The sequence below is a fragment of the Vombatus ursinus genome, unplaced genomic scaffold (genome assembly GCF_900497805.2).
Source record: "Vombatus ursinus unplaced genomic scaffold, bare-nosed wombat genome assembly UNPS02007284.1, whole genome shotgun sequence".
Lineage (NCBI taxonomy): Eukaryota > Metazoa > Chordata > Mammalia > Diprotodontia > Vombatidae > Vombatus > Vombatus ursinus.
The window spans coordinates 3,786,874-3,803,371 of NW_020947062.1; positions in this window are offsets into that span (position 1 = coordinate 3,786,874).

Sequence of the window (16,498 nt, forward strand, 5' to 3'; positions counted from 1 at the left end):
GTTTTCCTGCAAGTGACAATTGCATCATCATGAGCCCATTATTCACTCCTTTTGCTTGTTGACTAGATCAGTTTTGATTGCAAAACCTATGCCAGATCCACAGGGCACTTCCCTTTACTGCAACCAGTCCAGAAAACAAAAATGTATCCAGTTACAACTTCTATAAGCTGGCCTTCATTTGCCAGCTCTGTTTCACTCACAACTGTTATTTGGATACAATACCTGCTCATTCTCTCACAACAAAAGCTGGTTGTCTTTCAGATCTACTGAATTTTGTCTTGTATACAAGCTTGCACACATTCCATTTACTAATGGTGAGTAGAATCAATTTTGCAAAAGTTTTTAAACATTTAATTAAATTTAATTATTTATTTATTTTTGCATTTTGACTACAGGATGGGATCTTTATCTAATATGGTAAGCCAGCCAGGGTTGGGTGAAACAGACAATTTTTAGGACATCTTTTCTAGCCTTTCTTTCACACCAGGACGTGAGCAGTGCAGTCTTTTATAAAAGATTGCTCAACCAGGGGACTGCTGAATCCTACTGTTACTTCCAATAAGAAGGCAGTCCAGGTCTATGAAGGGTTGTGACTAGAGCTCCCAGTGTATCCACAGCTGATGCTTTATCACTTGCTTGTTGCCACAGGAATTTGAGATATAACATGGTAATAACAGAAAATATGGGTGATATCTTTTAACCCACACATAAATTGGATTTAAGTGAGGCATAGGTGTATGAAGTTATTGGCCTCACTCTCTCTTCCAAAATCATTGAAGTCCAGTGGCAAGAAAAAGTCAAAATGACTGGTGATGGATCAAGATACAGTGGATGATCTTGGAGTCTTTGATATCTAAACAACCTCCAAGAGTTTCACAGTGCCTGCTTCAGTTGCCTTCATGGCTGTTGGAATAAATTGCTTTCATCTGCCCATCCCACCAGGGGAAGTTGTCACATGCTTGGACATATAGACAACCCCCTAACTCACCAAACAGTTTGAGACCCCAATCTGGTTTAGCCAGTCTGCCAAAACATCTTACTGAGGTTTGGTTGTTGAACATACTATACCTTCTTGGAGCCACAAATGAGAGTTGGGTGAGTTAGGAGGACACCAAAGGTAGAAATTAGCCCTGAAAAGGGCTTGGCAGCCTTCACACCAGAGGTACTAGTCTTCCCTGAACACACCCTACACCTTGAGTATATATGTACAACTTCCTTTATATACCTACAAAGTCCATTTTCAAGCTTCAAATTAGGAGACCCTTAGATCTTTTCTTCTAGGGTTTGATGAATGTAACACATTAATTCTCTTGTTCATGTTTATGAGTTTTATAGACTTTAATCATATCCTTTTTTAATCCTAATTTTATTTTATTTTTACTTTCTACATTCAATTTTATTTTTGTTTTCAAATCTGAATTCTCTCCTTTTTTCTTTCTCTCCTTCAACCATTGAAAAGGCAAGAAAAACAAAACTTATTACAAATATATATAATTATACAATACAAATTTCCACATTTGCATGTCCAAAAGAAAAAGAAAAGAAGAAAGAAAGAGAAGAAATGATTTAATTTGTACTCCAAGTCCATCCACTCTCTATCTAGAGATGGATAGCATGTTTAATCATGATTTCTTTGGAACTGTGGTTGGCCTTCATGTTGATAGGAGTTACTAATTCTTTAAAAGTTGATTATCATTACAATATTGCTATTGCTGTATAAATTGTTCTCCTAGTTCTACTACTTTACTTTGTATCAGTTCACATAAATCTTTCCAAGTTTCTCTGAAACTATCATTTCTCATAACACAATAATATTCCATAACATTCACGTACCATAACTTTTTCAGTCATTCTCTAATTGATGGGTATCTCCTCAGTTTCTAATTCTTAATCACCACAAAAAGAACTGTGCATACACACATGCACACACACATGCATGCATATGGGTCCTTTTTCTCTTTCTTTGATCTCTTTAGGGGTATAAACCTCATGTGGTATTGATTTATCAAAGGACATGTACATTTTGATAGCTTTGGGGTATAGTTCCAAGTTGCTTCCCACAATGCTTAGACGAGTTCACAGCTCTACCATCAGTACGTTAGTGTATCTTTTACCCTCCCCCTCCAACATTTGTTATTTTCTTGGTCATCTTGGCTAATCTGATGGGCGTGAAGTGGTACTTCACCAATGTTTTAATTTGCATTTCTGTAATTATGAGTGATTTAGAGTAGATCTTCATATGACTATTTATACTTGGATGGAACAAAATCCCACTCAAATCCTCTGTCTAATTAGACTGCCCTTTTGACATCTGGTGCTGATAAAGTTCTGAAGGACTACATATATCATTTCTCCACATAAAAATGTAAAAAAAGTTTAGTTTTGTTTAGTCCTTTACCTTTTTATTCTTCTTTTGATTCATGTGTTGTGTGTCGAATTTTCTACTTGGCTCTGGTCTTTTCATCAGAAATGCTTGGTAGTTCTCTATTTTGTTAAAGACTCATTTCCCCTCCCTAGGATTATTCATTTTTTGCTAGGTAAATTATTCTTAATTGTAAGCCTAGCTCCTGTGCCTTCTGTTCAGCCTCTCTGTTCTTTTATTATTGTGGTTGCTAAATCTTGTGTGATCATGACTGTGATTCCTCTATTCTTGAATTCTTTCTTTCTGATTGTTTGTAATACTTTTCCTTGACTTAGGAGTTTTAGATTTTGCCTATACTATTTCTGGGAGTTTTGATTTTGGGGTTTCTTTCAGGAAGTGACTGGTTTATTCTTTCTATTTTTACTTTGCCCTGAATAATTGCTCTTTTTTTTATGATTTCTTGAAATAAAATGTCTACAATCTTTTTGTTGTTATTTTTGTTCATGGTTTTCAGGTAGTCCATTGTTTCTTAAATTATCTCTCCTCAATCTGTTTTCTAGGCAAGTTCTTTTTTTACGAAATAATTCATATTTTCTTCTACTTTTAAGTCTTTTAAGTTTGTTTTTATTATTTCTTTATGTTTCATAGAATCATTAGCTTCCATTTAATTACATTTCTTCAGTAAGGTTTTGTACCTCTATTGCCAAGCAGTTAATTATATTTTCATATCTTTTTTTTCTATAGCTCTTGTCTCTTTTCCTAATCTTTCCTCTACTGCTCAATTGGTTTTTTAACATTTTTTTTAATCTTCTTTGTTTCTTTCTTTTTTTGGAGGGGGGGAAATACTTGTTAGTCTTTTGTCACAGCTCCATTTTTTTTTTTTTTTTGAGGCTTTGCTTCAAGGTGTCTTTGAGTTATTCTTTTGTCTTCTTGTGTTGTGAGCTTCTCTATCACAATCATAGCTCTTTATCATCTATTTCTTTTTGTTGTTCATTCTTCCAGACTACTTCTTGACTTTGGACTTTATGTTAGTTCTGGGCTCTGCACACTTCTGGGTGTATGTCTGGCCTGAGCTTCTATCTTTTTACACCCTTCTGTTGTTTTTTATAGCTCTGGCTTTAGGACCGCAAATTTTCCACACCCACAAATTTATGTGATATGGGGGAGGTCTATTTATTCCCTTCCTTGTCTTAGCTCTACAAATTCCTGACCCAAGTTTGGGTCTATTGACTTATTTCTGTTTGGCAATTTCAGAAGACTGCTGCTTGACTGAGTCACTCGATCCACTGGAAAGTTCTTAGATTCAAAGCAACTAAAAAGCTGACTTTCCCCATGATCCAGAATGCTGAGCTCTGCTCTGGGACTCAGAACTACCCACACAGCTACCATAAGCTTCTTGTAACTTGTTCTATGCTTGATAGACTCCTAAAGCTACCACTCATTTCTGCTCTGGCCGCAAGACTTAGCACTATATGGTGTGCAACCTTAAATGCCAGATAACACCAGCTTCTGGACCCAACATTTGCTCAGGGATCTACTGGGATCTCTTTCTGGTCTCTTGTCTTGATCCTTTCTTGGTCCCTGGCATTGGAATGCTCCATACCTCTGATATTGCAGCTATTCACCCCTGGCCAGATTTTCTTCCCCAAGTGCACAGATCTCTTTGTCTGTCTTCCTAAGTTGCTCTGGGATGGAAAAAAAATGATCACTGTAACTCCTTATTGGCCTTCCACATTAACAACAAAATTTTAGAATGGGAGACCAGTTAGTAGTCAATATCAATCACTGTAGCAAGAGGTGATGAAAGCCTGAAACAAAGTATCCAGCCATCTCTCACTACAAGGCTATGTTCTGAAATGCTAGAATTTTGGTTTGCTAGAGAGGCAAATCTGAGGCTGCCTAAAACCTCTCCTATCTCTTACCAAAAGTATGGATTCTGGCATTCCTGAATTCCAAGGTTGTCACTGATCATAGACTTCCTTTCTTACTTCAGAATACTGGGGTCTAGGATCCCCTAATACTTGATATAGTGATTCCCCTCTGTATATTTATCTACTATGTGCCTTGGACAACACCTGTCTTAAACTACATCCAAGCAACCAGTGCCCAGAAATTCAGTGTCCAGAAACAATATTATACTACTACCTCGGTTTTGCCATCTCTTCTTCCAAGAAAATGATGGCTAGTCAGTCCCTCAGTGTCAAGACTTATCACGACCTTTTCTCCTCAAGTCACATACTCCTTTACCTATATCATTTCAATCTTATCAGAGGATCTACGCTCATACTTTAGTGGAAAAAAAATTGAGAACATTCATCAAAAGTATACTTTTCTAATTTTGTACTTCAGATTGCCTCAAAATCAATTCACTCTCTTCTCTATTGCTTCACTCATAGAGAAGCTGGCCCTTCTCCTTGCTAAGACAAATTTTTTTTTGTACATTTGATCTCATCTCCTCTCAAAGCCTCCCTCTTCAATAATTCTCTCTTCTCTTTAATTTGCAATCTCTCCTAGCTCCTTCCCTAATAGCTGGAAATGTGCTTACATCTCCCCCATCCTTCGATTGATCCCACCAAGCTATCATCTCACATTCTATCTTCTTTCTTTTTCACAGTCGGACTCCTAGGGGAGGAAAGTTGTCCTTGTTGCCTCCACTGTCTTACCTCCCACTTATTTCTCAACTTCTTGCAAACCAGTTGAATATCTCATCACCCAACTGGAGCTATTCTATAAGGTTACCAGTATCTTGTAATGCCAAATCCATTGCTTTTTCTCAAACTTCATCTTTCAACTAGACTATACTGCAGCATTTATATTCTTGATAGCCTCTTCTTTCTAGATAGTCTCATTTTCATTTTTTTTATGACACAGCTCATCCATATGATTTGATGATTTGATACCTATATCTGACCCATGGTTGCTGTTTCTAATTGTGGTATCTCCATAGACTATTTTTTTTCCTACCCTAAAATAGCAGTGGGAAATAGAACAGGCTAGAACCCTGGGAGTTTTAGATTGAAAGACCCTCTCCATACTTTCACTGAAAAAGAAAAGAAAGACAAAATCCTTGTTACAAAATAAATTTTCTCATTGTTCATGTCCAAAAAATAGATGTTTCACTTTGCATCTTAAGTCCACTACCTATCAGGAGGTGGGTAACATGCTTCATCTTTGGTCTTCAGGAATCATGGTTTATTATTAATTTGACCAGAGTTCGTAATTCTTTCTTAATTGTTTGTCTTTACAATGTGGTTGTTATTGTATACATTTTTCTTCTGGTTTTGTTTATTTTACTCAGCATTATTTCATGCAAATCTTCCCAACTTTCTCTGAGATTGTCTCTCTCATCACTGTTTATAGCACAATAATATTCTATTACGTTTATATTCCATAATTTGTTTGGCCATATTCCAATTCATGAACTCTCCCTTAGTTCCCCATTTTTTGCCAACACGAAAACAGTGGCTATAAATATTCTCATACCTATGGGTCATTTTCATCTTTCTTTAATCTTTTTGGTTAGTGGCATTGCAAAATCAAAGGATACACCCAGTTTAGTAGCTTTGGAGGCATAGTTACAAATCCCTTTCCGGAATGATTGGACCAATTCATAGCTCCATTAATGCACTTATTTTTCCACAGCAGTTTCCATTTGTCATCCTCATCAATCTGATGGATATGGATTGGAACTAAAAAATTGTTTTGATTAATATTTGTTTTATTTGTTTATATTTATATTAGTGATTTGGAGCATTCTTAATATGGCTATTGAAAGCTTGCATTCTTTTCTTAGAAAGCTACCTGTTCATGTCATTTGATCAACTTGGAAATGGTTCTTATTCTTATATAGGTGAATCAGTTCCTTGTATATCTTGGAAATGAGACGCTTATCAGAGAAATGCTGAAAATTTTTTTTCCTTGAGATCTGATTTCCTTCTAATGTTAGCTGCATTGGTTTTGTTTTTGCATAAAGTCAAGTTTTATGTTTAAAAAAAATTATCCATTTTATGTTTTGTGATCCCCTTTATAGACATGAACTCTTTCCTATCCATGAATCTGAAAAATAATTTCTTCCTTACTCCTCTAGTTTGTTTAGGGTTTTGTTGCTTATGACTAAGGAAAATATCCATTTGGAGCTTACCTTGCTGGGAATTATGAGAGGTTCATATATACCTAATTTGTGCCAGAATATTCTCCAGTTTTCTAGCAATTCTTGTCAAATAGTGTGTTTTTGCTCCAGTAACTGGGATCTTTGACTTTATCAATCATAGGATTACAGTGTTTATTTCTGTATGCTGATTACCTAATTTGTTTCATTGTCCAACCTTTCCATTTCCTTTAAATAATATTTTATTTTTTCCAATTACATGTCAAAACAATTACTGGCATTCATTTTTACAAGATTTTGAGTTCCAAATTTTTCTCCTTTCCTCCTCCGCCCCTTCCAAAAATGGTAAGCAGTTTGACATAGGTTATACATGTGCTATCATATACATTTCTATATTAGTCACAGTTCTGAAAGAAGAAACAGATTAAAAGAAGAAAAAAAAACAAAAAGAATAAAGCGGGTGAAAAAAAGTATGTTTTGATCTGCATTCAGATTCCATCAATTCTTTATCTGGAGATGGATAGCATTTTTCTTTGTGGGTTCATTGTATTTATCTTGGATCACTGTGTTGCTGAGAAGAACTGAGTCATTTATAGTTGATCATCACACAATGTTTCTGATACTGTGTACAATGTTTTCCTGGTTCTGCTCATTTTACTTTGCATCAGTTTGTATAAGTCTTTCCAGGATTTTCTGAAATCTGCCTGTTCCTTTTTGAGCTCTTCCATGAGTTCTTTCTGGACTTGAGACCACTTTCTGTTTTCCTTTGGTGTTTTGCCTTTAGGTGTTTTGACATTGTTGTCCTCTTCTGAGTTTATGTCTTGATCTTCTCTGTCACCATTTTAACTTTCTATGATCAGATTCTTTTTTGTTGTTTTCTGCTCATTTTTTTTGGGGGGGTGCATTTTTCTTTCTTTTAAATTTGAGCTCTGCTCCCAGGGTTGAAGGGACACTGTCTCAGGCTTCTTCTTCTTCTTCTTCTTCTTCTTCTTCTTCTGGCTAGGCAATGGGGTTAAGTGACTTGCCCAGGGTCACACAGCAAGTAAGTGTTATGTGTCTGAGGCCAGATTTGAACTCAGGTCCTCCTGAATCCAGGGGCAGTGCTCTATCTAGTACACCACCTAGCTACACCTGTCTCAGGCTTCTTGTGCCAAAGACTGCAGGCCCTGGCTGTTTACCTGGTGCTTCACTGATGTTGCCCCAAGGCCAATGGGGGAAACTTATGTGTGGTGCTATGCTTAAGAGATGGGGTAGGAAGTTGCTGGCACTGCTGGAGGCCTTAGGAGTCTGGTAGCTTACCTGGTGCTGAGCCAGTGTCCTAATGCTGGTGCCTAGTGTGAGCTGAGGCCATGTTTGTCTGTTTCTCCAGGGCTACACTGAAGTATGGAGGTATGGCCACTGAAGTTTGAGTGCGGTTGTGTTGAAGCACTTGGCAGTTCTCAGCACTGGAGCCTGCCCATTCCCCTGGCTATGCTGAGGGTGTCTTAGTGTTGGCATTTGCCTCCTCCACTGCACTGAGGCTCAGGATCTACCATTGGTTTGCTGAGGTGGGGTTTGGTGCTGGGACATTTCCTATCCTTGTCTGTGCTCTCCTTTTACTCACTGCCCTGAAGTGTTGGATGTACAAGTTACCTATGCCACATGTGTTTCCTATGTGAGCTTTCCTTTATTGAGGTACTACATGTATGTGTTCACTCTTCCCACTGTCATGTGTAGTTGTTTGACCTCCCAGGTTTACACAAGGAATGTTTTGTTGCTATTATTCACAATATGTCATTTCAATAAATGTCTTTGCATTTTGATAATTGCACCTGCTGGCTAACTCTCAAAGGTAAACAAGACCAGTAGGGATTCATGGGAGTTCATGATTTTTATGAGTGTAGACCCACAGAGTCTCTTAAACCTGGTGTAGCCATAAGAGGGGCTTCCAATCTGGAAATCAATTGGAAGTAGTGTCACAGAGGAGGTGTTATAGTTGTGTGTTTTTATCTATATTTAATCTATCTCATATATATATATAATCATCTACATCATTTTAATTATAGCTATATCAGTTTGATTTTTATTTATTTATTTATTTGGTACAGAAAACTCCCAGTGAGACAATTCCTCTTACCCATGCAGATCACCACCTATTTTACCACTTGGAGTCTTCAATAGTTGCTATGAGCAATGACAGATTAAACAATTTGCTACGAGTCACAATCTAGTAAAAAATGGGATTTAAAGTTACGTCTTCCTGACTTTAAAGATTTTTTTAAAATCAACTAAACCACATTACCTCTATTGAAGAGTTCAGTGAGGCAGCTTGCAATCTAGCACAATCACAGAATTAGAAAATTGGAGATTTGAGTGACAATCTTGCCTAACTTGAAGGGAATACCCACTATCACATACTCCTCTGCTTGAAGATCACCAAAAAGGAACAACGCCCACCATTACCACCATCACCAATTTTCAAGGCACCTAATTTCACTTTTGGACAGTTTTAATTCTTAGGAAGTTTAATTGATATGGTTCTTCCCTCTTGGACTACATAAACCATACCTAATCCTTTCTCCCCATGATAGCCCTTCAAATACTTGAAAAAATATTATCATGTCTTTGCTATGTCTTTCTTCTCCAGACTAAATATCCCCATTTCCCCCAAATGATAGTCTCATATGACATGGACTTATTCTTTCATTATCCTGTTTGCCTTGCTCTGGATAATCTCTAGCTTATCAATGTCTTTCTTAAATTAAGACACTTAGAAATGAGTCAAACATTCTACATAAAGTTTCATCCCCACCTACTTATTACTGGAAAGTATATCACTTTTAGTTTAGCCTAAGATCACATTAGATTTTTTTTTTCACTTGATATCTCATGTTATAGATTCACGTTGAGTTTACAATCTACTAATGCTCCTTGACCTTTGCTGGACAAACTGCTATATAAACATGCTTCTCCTGCTTTCTGAAGTTGATTTTTTGTACCCAAGTGTAACACTTTACATATATCCCTAATGAATTTCACCTTGTTATACTCCATATAATTCTTTAACCTATCCTGACCCTGACATCTTGAATCTAACATATATTTTCCCCAGCTTTGTGTCATCTATAAATATGCTGGGCATGTCTATGATGCCTTTATTAAAATCACTGATAAAAATCATTAAACAGCACAGGACCAAGCACAAATCAATGGAGTACTTTACTGAAGACACCTTTCTAAGTTGATGATGAAACATTAATAACTTCTCTTTGATTTCATCCATCCAACCAGTTATGAATCTTTCTAACTATATTATCCTCTTGTCTATAATTCTTTTCCACAAAAATATTGTGATACTTTATCAAAAACATCACTAAAATCTATAAGCATTTATACAACATTGCCATCTTCTTCCTGCTTTAGGAACCTTCTCTACAAAGAAAATGTGAATATATATGTTCAGGATTGTGGACATGGTAAAAATGGAAAGATCATAAAAATAACTTAATTATGGGGAATAATTCTCCAAACCTTTAAGAATGAGGTGATTTTTATTATTCCCTGTGTCTTTATTGTAGTAGCTCTCAAGTGCAGTCTTATTTGATTCCACTAGTTGGAGACAGCATTTACCCTTCAGACTTCATATTGCACTTTGTTTTATAGCTCTCCAACACACTTATATTGTTTATTTTATAGTTATGTGTGTGTGTGTGTGTGTGTGTGTGTGTGTGTTTGCTCCCACTAGACCATAAGCTCTACAATTATAGGGAATAAGACTCATCTAAACCACATATCCCCTGGCACTGAACCCAGTGTTTTACATACTTTAGGTAATTAATATGTGTTTGTTGAATGAATGAGTGAACTTAGTATGAACTCACAACACATAGAATGATATAATTTAGATTTTTCAATTTCTTTCAAATTTGCACTCTCTACCCATATCCTTTTGAAATAAAATTTGGGGCTTTTGTAGATTACCTCTTTGGGGAGTTCCTAACCTAACTGATTCCATCATTTCCTACTTCTTTGATGCTAAAAAGCTTTAGTGTCTAGAAATTTCTACCAGGTGAAATGAGGGAATCTAGAAAACTTTCTTAAAATGTGGTAGCAGGGAGTAATGAAGAGGCAGCCATGTGTGCACTGGATAGAGCAGTGAACTGGAATCAGGGAGATGTGAGTTGAAACAGACATTTACCAGTTATGTGATCCTGAGTAAGTTTGCCTGCTTAAATTTTCTCATCTGTAAAATGGGATAATAATAGCACCTACCTCCCAAGGTTGTTGTGGGGATCAAATGAAATTTTTGTAAAAGTACTTTCCAAACTTTAAAGCATAATACAAATGCTAGCTATCATGTGGCATGTGGTTTTAAAGAGTGATTTGGCTTCATCACTTGCAGCATACATATGTGTGTACATTTGTTCACATGAGCATATGCACATATATTTATCTATGTTTGAATATACGTACAAGTCTTTCTTTACATATGCACACATGCTGAGTGAGGGGACAGGGGATATCTTCACATATGTTTTAATACTTCAAGGACTCATGATATTTTTTTTTTTGATGGGGTTGGTTCTTCTACTCATACAAGTCCCATTCATTTCATGCCTTGTTAAATGGTCTTCATGAGTTTCTAGAGCATGAACAAATCTGTAGTCATAATGATACAGCAAAGTACTTTGCTGGTATAAGTTCTGAAAATACCAGGCCACCTTCATGTTATGAGACATTGGAAGAAGGCATTAGCAGACACACATATTAAAGAAAATTACATGTGAATGTAAACAAATCACTTAGATCATAGATTTTTCAGCCAGTAAAGACCTTAAGATTTATTTAATTCAACCCTCTCAGAAGCACAGGTAATTTAAATTACTTGCTGTTGTCACAGAGGTAGAATTAGAACCAAGATTTGAACTTAGATCTTCTGATTCTAATTTTTTAAAAATAGTAGATTTGCAGTTAGAGGCATGAGTTTGAAATTCAGCCTTTTTACTTGCTCTCTGTATGTTACATAATACATCAGAATGCCTATTGGGCACTCTTTTCTATAGAACTAATTTCAGATTAAGGTAGGTCTATCATGGCTGTTTATATATTTAAAGTACCAAAAGGATTTCATTTTAAGGTGTTCTTCCCTTCTCTACCCCACCAAAGTAGTCCCTCAACAAGAATCCTGAGAAGAGTATTAAAGAAAGGGTCTGATATAGGATTCAAAATGTATCACTTCTCTCTGACCCTCAGGATTCTCATTTATATAATGGAGATTAAAATGTTACAAAGCGTTTTCCCATCAATCCTTTGAAGTCCATTTCAACTTAAATAGTAGAGTAATTTTTCTCATCTGCATATTGGTTTGCATTCCCCAGAAGAATGTAAGCTCCTTGAGGACAAGTGTTTAATTTGTGGCTCTGTATTTCCAGAGTCTTACAGATAACAGACATCTAACAATTTTTGAAAATTGAATTAAAACTTACTCTGGTCTCCTGTCTGTAATGATTGTTTTTCATTGAACTTCAAATAATACTTTGTTTTATACTAATCATGCAGAATTGCGTATTTTATTTAACTATGTAAGACTTCTTAGCTACTAGACTTACAACTCCATGAGGGTGGGGACAGTGTCTTTAACTATGTATCTGCTCCAACATTTTGCAGATTAAGTATTTAAGAACTGTTTGCTGAATTAATCTGCTTTGCAGTCAGGAAGTACCACATAAATATAATTTGATTCCCTTATTCAATATAATTTATTTACTTTGAAAAGTAATAAGGATTGTCTATGTAAATAATAGTTAGTCAATGAGTGAATAAATGATATGTCCACTATCCTATTCTGGTTTATTTTATCTCCCACTGCTTTCTGAACTATTCTTAATATTCAAGAAACCCCCACTGTTTGACACATTCTGTTACTAAAGGAACAAATGAATTCATTGAAAGTTTCCAAATCATAAGAATGTTTGCTTGCTTGTCACCTACCTCAAATTCCTTTTATCACAATCCACCAGGCAAATTTTCAGTTCTTTTCAAAGGAAATGATGGATGATCTTCTGTATTAGCTAACAAATAAGAAATCCACTCTCTTTTAGAGTAATCAATGAGTCAGTTATTTTTGACTGAGCAACATAACATGTTTCTTTTAAAGGCCAAATTCCTCAATTGACAGTCATGAATAAGGACTTTAAGGTTGCTTCTGAGTCCAAAAAAATTTACAAGGAGAATCTATACCTCAAATTCTAAGGCTTCAAAAGCTCACTAATATGTATTACAATTCTGGGTCATTGAAACAGCATTGAGTGAAGAAGCTGACATCCCTATTCAAATGGTTTACTCAAGGCAGTAGAGCAAATTCAACATCTGAGTCCTTATCAAGCACGTCCATGTGGGCTTCCTCCATGTTTGTAAACATATTTACACCTGTTCTGTGTTCTGTATTAGTGTGCATTCCGCATCTATAAGTCTATCTTAAATCATTCCTTGTCTATTACCTTTCTATGTTCATAGGTCTATCTGTGCTCTTAACACCATTGTGCAGCTCCTGGTGCTGAATTGATATATTCCTAAGCCTATCTCTGCTCATTCTTTATTCATAGGCCTCCTTTTAGTTATTTCATGTTCATGGGCCTGTCTGCACTGATTCTATTCTTAAGTATTTATCTCCTCTGGTTCTATGTTCTTAGGCTTCCTTATCATGTTCTACGCTTATTCCATACTCCTAGATCTATGTGATCTGATTTCATTTCCATACAACTATCTATGCCCCTTCTATATCTAGACCTGTGTACACAGGATCATATGCTTTATTTCTGTGTTCTTAGATCTGGGTTCATTTTTTTTTCTCTACAAGTATGATTTAAATCTGCTTCTACTGCCTTAGTTCAGAAGAGATTCCTTAACTAGTCTCCATTATGTACACAATGGCCAAAAATAATTTACTCAATGAACAGTAACAGCTCTGATCATGTGTCACTCTCTTACTAAAACACACACACACACACACACACACACACACACACACACACATACACAACACTTGTCATTGTTTACTTATAACCTACAGGCTAAAATTCGGGCTCTATACCTTGGCCAAAGCATTTCATAATCTTTCCCTAGCCCACTTTTCCGCCTTTATCACCTACTGGATGTTGAAAGGAAGGAGGAAAGGAAAGAAGGGAAAGAGAAAGGAAAGGAAGGAGGGAGGGAAGAAATGAAGAAAGATGGAAGGGTTAGATTAACTTAGGAGTGTCACATTTCCTTTCCCATTTGGACAATTCTACTTTTTAAGAAATTGTTTCCTTTTTACAAGCTGCTGACTCTTTTGTTCCTCATAATTCTCTTGTATTACTGTCATTTCTTTTTCAAATTTTTGCTCTACCTTTCTCATATAATTTTTAAGCTCCTTTTGAGCTCTTCCATGAATTTTTTCTGGACTTGAGACAACCTCCCATTTTTCTTTGTGGTGTTGCCTTACAGATGTTTTGACATTTTCGTCCTCTTCTGGGTTTATGTCTTGATCTTCTCTGTCACCATAATAACTGTCTATGGTCAGATTCTTTTTTGTTGTTGTTGTTTTCTGCTTTTTTTGTTTTTGTCTTTTTCCTTTCTTTTAAATTTGAGCTCTGTTCCCAGGGTTGAAAAGGCACTGTCTCAGGTTTCTTGTGCCAAATATTGCAGGTCTGATTGTTTACCTGGTGCTGCACTGATGTTGCCTTGAGGCCCGCAGAGGACCCTCTTATCTGGTGCTGTGCTCAGGTGGTGGTAGAAGGTTGCTAGCACTGCTGGAGGCCTTAGGAGTCTAACAGCTTATCTGGTGCTGAGCCAGAGTCCTAGTGCTGGTGTCTGGCATGTGCTAAGGCCACCTCTGCCTGTTTACCCAGAGCTATACTGAAGCATGTGAAGGTATGGCCACCAGAGGTTGCTTATTTGCCTGGGATTACACTGAAGCACTTGGCAGTTCTCAGAACAGGAGCTTTCCCATTCCCCTGGTTATGCTGAGGCACATGGGGTGTCTTAGCGTTGGCATTTGCCACCTCTACTTGGTGCTGAGTTTGGGTCCTAGTACTGGTATCTGAAGTGTGCTAAGGCCTGTGGATTGCTTCTCTGTTTCTCTGGAAGCAACACTGAAGCACGTTGTTATCTGGCTACTGTGTCTCATGGGGTACTTATACTCAGACCCCACTTCCAAGATCATATTTCTCCCTAGCCTCAAGGCACTATCCTTGATGGTTTCCCTTCAGCCCAATGACCCTATCTCTGGCAATAACCCACGAGTGGGCCCAGTGAGGCAAACTATCTCTCCCTGTTACAGCTGACCTCTATAGAATTTCCTTTGTACTATCTTGTATCAACAACACTATCGTGTACTGATTCCCAGTTGTCATATATGATCCAGAGGTCAAGCTATAGAACTCCTGACACTATCCTGTTACAGACATAACTGACCAAAGACATACCCTTTAGGAACACCCCTCCCTACAGTTTCCAGTAGTGAATGACATAGTTGTATGTTATCACCTAATTAGCATACTTGGCACATAATCCACTACTTTTCCTACATAAACTTTAGCACCATTCTTGTTAGGTTGCAAGTTCCCTAAGGAGCTCTGCCCACTGTATAGCATAACAATAAATCTTTGCCACCTTGACTCAAAGAATATTTGGGTCTATGAATTCATTCCAGATGACCCTGTCCTATACTCCAGTCCTTGAGGGGTCTAAGCCTCTCAGACCTCAACATGTCTACCTGTTTGCCCAGGGCTATGCTGAAGCACTTGACATTCTGGAAGCTGGAGTCTATCCATTCCCCTGGCTTTGCTGAGGCACGTGGGGGAGATTGTTGGTGTTTGCCTGCTCCACTGCACAGATCTACCACTGGTTTGCTGTGGTGGGGTTTACTGCTGACTTTCTGGGATGCTTCCTGTCCTGGATTGTGTTCCCCTTTTACCTGAGTGAGACAGACCTTTCTTGCTCATCTTCCAGGTTTCATGGGCTAAAAGATTGTTGCACTCCATCTTTTTGCTGGTTCTGCTGTTCCAAGATTCATTTTGGGGTGCTATTTTATTATTGTTTGGAGGTCAATATGAGAGAATTATGGCAATTTACTGCTTACTCCACCATCTTGCCTCCCAGAACCACATTCTAGATAGCTGGCTCAAAGATGTAACTTCAATACAGATTATTTATCAACAGGTACAATTTCATAATTTTTATAGGTGAGAGTCAAATAATCTATCAGATAAAACTCACTCTTTACTAGAAGCAAATCTTCAGTTTTGTTTTTTTTGTTTGTTTGTTCGTTTGTTCTCTTTCTGACTGTTAGTGGTCCTAGTTTCTCAAACTTCAACAGATGGTTAGCAGGGCTAATAAGATCTTATGACCCAGCCCAAGTAGAAAGGCCCAAGGAACCCCACAGATAAGAATATCTTAAGAGGGTTTTGTTATTTTTTCTTCCAACAGTAAGTTATTACTGTTACACACTTGAAAGAAAATATGTACCTTAAATATTTTACAAACATTTTTCTATATTTTTCATATCATAAAGAATAACCAAAGAAAGTTTCCTATGTCATTCTTATATAAATGAAATTAAAACCCCTCCTCAAACTTTCCCAAATCTCCAAACTCTTTACTTCCAGGCCCTCTATTCACAGTCATTGCAAACTGAATATAACTTTAACTTTTACCTATTTCCTCTTATCCCTACTTGTTTAAACATTCTCTCCCCGTATTAAAGCCATTCAAAACTGCCCCCTTTTTTTTCCATATTCTGATCCAACACTTCTCTTACTTTTTTCTATTTGCTTAATTTCTCTAATGTTTATTTCTCAATCATATTCCAAACCCTATATAAAACTAATCCTTATGCCACTGAAGTTTTCCTTCAAAATTTACCACTAGTTTTTATTACACAAAACCAATTAATTGCAAATCTATTGCCTTCAGAATTCTTAAATGCTTACAAAGTCAGGGTCTATTCCAACATCTTTTGGTGACTTTGCTTCTAGTTTACCTAAACAATTAAGTTCTTTTATATATGG